The sequence below is a fragment of the Mizuhopecten yessoensis genome, unplaced genomic scaffold, assembly GCF_002113885.1.
Source record: "Mizuhopecten yessoensis strain PY_sf001 unplaced genomic scaffold, ASM211388v2 scaffold10961, whole genome shotgun sequence".
Lineage (NCBI taxonomy): Eukaryota > Metazoa > Mollusca > Bivalvia > Pectinida > Pectinidae > Mizuhopecten > Mizuhopecten yessoensis.
Window position 1 is genome coordinate 474440 of NW_018408808.1, and position 3803 is coordinate 478242.

Genomic DNA, 3803 nt, shown 5'->3' on the forward strand with positions numbered 1-3803 from the left:
GCCATCGAAGGTCTTCTTTTTATGTAACCATACATAATTATCCTTCATCCTTCGAATTTCCACTGAATGGATAAAGAGATGGTTTGGTGATCCGTTTTAGGTACGGTCTCCCAAGCTACCTAGATTTACTGCTCAATGTGTCGAACCTAGTTTACAAAAAATCCTGTTGCTTAATACATGTTTTGGTAAAGCGAATCAACTATTTACTGGGAAAGGCAAGGTGACGGACGTAATGACAAAGTTATCACGTTTATTCCATAGTTTTGTAATGAGGCGAAAATTATTATTGTTATTCTGCGAAAGTGTGAGTATAAATGGTCTCTTGTATACAATCTGTTAGTGAGTTCATAATTACCCTCTATACCTTTACACTATCTTCACACCAGATAGAAATATGGAACATTTTTTTCGGAAATGGTGATGAGCTGGAAAACACTGGTGGGATATACTGCTTTGTTCCAGTTACCAAAGAGAACTTCAAGGTTTGCCTGGATGTACCGTTGGTTGATTCTGACGTCATTGACAACATTGTTGTAAAGTTTGACGTTCATTGCAAAGTCGCCTGTTGGTGCCGACATTCAGACTTACCTGTCATTCCTAGATATTTTTTAATTTGGGACTATTTCCAGCTATGTTAAATTACTCAGGAGCCTGCCCCCTCATAACTTTCGTTTCAGAAGTGCTATACTGCTGTATTAACATTTTCAATCCTTTATACATCCGATGTTATTACTTTGAATCACTCTACTAATTATTTAGATGATTAATTAACCTTATTACAACATGGGGGTCGAAAAATGGAATATCTGCTTGAATGGATTTTTCGGAGGAAAAAACATTTTTTTTCATCATTCATGTGATGCTGAATAATATAATCGAACATTTTGTGAACAGTTTAATGTAAAATACAGGATTTTTCATTCTTATTATTCTTGTATACCAAACATTTTCATAGTATGAAGAAGTGGTGTTATTTTAAGTATGTATGCAAAAATTCAGTCCAAAAAAAGTGGTGGAAATTAATTTTGCACAATAAATTAACCCTGTGTACACAAAAAGGTGAGGACTTAAGACACCTCCCTGGCGTCCACCAGAAAGCAATGCACCTGATTACAAGTAATTGGTAATGAAATTCGTTGCAAGCTTACAATAAACCTTTAAGTGCATGTTTGGTCACAAACAATTCCAAATTCAGATTTGCTTCATCACTTGGCGTGATTGATAAAGTTTTTGTTAACAATCAAATTTGAAATCAAATATGATTTCCTTGTCACTTTTTAGAATTTGTTCTTATACATTTTGATATAATTTTGTATACGTTTTATCACCAGAGTTTTAATTTTACGTTGCTTTTAGGGTATATTTCCTACTCATTTGCTAATATTCATCTCATGATGTAGAGTAAATGTATTGGTGAAGGTTGCCATCATGTCTTCAAGAAATCTTGTAAATGTGAAGGTACAAAAAATGTGAAAAATCCACAATATATATGGTTTTTGGATAAACTGACTACAAGTGGCATAGATTTGCTCGAATGAAGATATTAGTATTTGTCCGAAGTGCTACATAAGGTACAGTATCTGCGCAAAAAAGAGTCTGAAACTGAACGACTGTAAGATGAAACTACTAGTAGTTTTCCTCTCTGAACAATCAAGGACTTGTTTTACGGGTCCTGTTCACATAAAAAATGAAGTCTTTGTTTGAACAATTTTAATTCAAAGAAAAAAAAAATCCACACTTCTGCCACAACGTGCCAGGCATCAGTTAATTTCACAGAACTGTGAACACAAACTGTGGTGTACTGCGTCATCATGGTATGCTCATTTCATCTTATTGGCAATGACCTGATTGCCCGGATGTACCGTGGGTTGATTCTGACGTCAATGACAACATTGTAAGTTTAAACACCTGTCTTTCCGGAAATCACATAATTTCACAGTTAACGTTAACTGTCAATATTTAGACTTACCTTTCATTCCCAGACATTTTAAGTTTGGAAATGCTTCCTGTTGAAACCTTTCCTAAAACATCAGGAAGAAACGGAAGTTAATTGTTCAAGAAAAAGTATGATTATAATAGTGTAAATATTGAAGCAACCTTTTATAGCCAAAAATATTATTTCACAGTTACTCTTAAAACTGTATGGTTTTTAACACACCCGATGGACATTTTGAACATTTCAAAATATAACGTCGAATTGTAAGGTGTGTATGCAGTATTGGCAGATTTACTGTACATATAGACAAAGTATTTATAAGTCAGCGACCTACTTCCGCCGGAGCCGAAAGTAAAATTAACAAAGGACAAAATGCAGTGTGGGCTGAATATAGGTTGCAGGCCGAAAGTAACCTGAAATTAAAGAAACAACAACAGCCATTTAAAGTGTTGACAACTACGTTAAGGTAGCCCACCTCGCCGGCTATCCTCATGGCAATGCTAATACCGCTTAAGATACCTCCAGAAGGTTCGTAGTTTGTTTTCAACAATTTGTACCCTCAGTTATATATAGTAAACATATAGCAGTCATATGTTTGTACATAGTATATATTCTCAGTTATATATAGTAAACATATATCAGTCATATGTTTGCACATAATATATATTCTCAGTTATATATAGTAAACATATATCAGTCATATGTTTGCACATAATATATATTCTCAGTTATATACATATTTTACATTCACATTTTCTCTATGTATATTTATGTATCAGCGAATTATAGTAACAGTATCGATTTTAACATCAAAGTCCTTTGTTGTGTGTTACAACAATCTAAGTTCTTTGTTGTGAGTTACAACAATCTAAGTCCTTTGTTGTGTGTTACAACAATCTTAGTCCTTTGTTGTGTATTACAACAATCTAAGTCCTTTGTTGTGTATTACAACAATCTTAGTCCTTTGTTGTGAGTTACAACCATCTAAGTCCTTTGTTGTGTATTACAACAATCTTAGTCCTTTGTTGTGTATTACAACAATCTTAGTCCTTTGTTGTGTGTTACAACAATCTAAGTCCTTTGTTGTGTGTTACAACAATATAAGTCCTTTGTTGTGAGTTACAACAATCTAAGTCCTTTGTTGTGAGTTACAACAATCTAAGTTCTTTGTTGTGTGTTACAACAATCTTAGTCCTTTGTTGTGTGTTACAACAATCTAGGCCTTTGTTGTGAGTTACAACAATCTAAGTCCTTTGTTGTGAGTTACAACAATCTTAGTCCTTTTTTGTGTATTACAACAATCTAAGTCCTTTGTTGTGTGTTACAACAATCTTAGTCCTTTGTTGTGAGTTACAACAATCTAAGTCATTTGTTGTGTGTTACAACAATCTAAGTCCTTTGTTGTGTGTTACAACAATCTAAGTCCTTTGTTGTGTATTACAACAATCTAAGTCCTTTGTTGTGTGTTACAACAATCTAAGTCCTTTGTTGTGAGTTACAACAATCTTAGTCCTTTGTTGTGTATTACAACAATCTAAGTCCTTTGTTGTGAGTTACAGCAATCTTAGTCCTTTGTTGTGTATTACAACAATCTAAGTCCTTTGTTGTGTATTACAACAATCTAAGTCCTTTGTTGTGTGTTACAAGGGTCGCCATCAAGGTATCTATGTTATTTTATGTGTGATATGAAGGTCTCCATGTTATTCTATGTGTGATATGAAGGTCTGTATGCTATTCTGTGTTTGATATGAAGGTCTCTATGCAATTCTATGTGATATGAAGGTCTCTATGCTATTCTATGTGTGATATGAAGGTCTTTATGCTAATCTATGTGTGATATGAAGGTCTCTATGCTATTCTACATGTA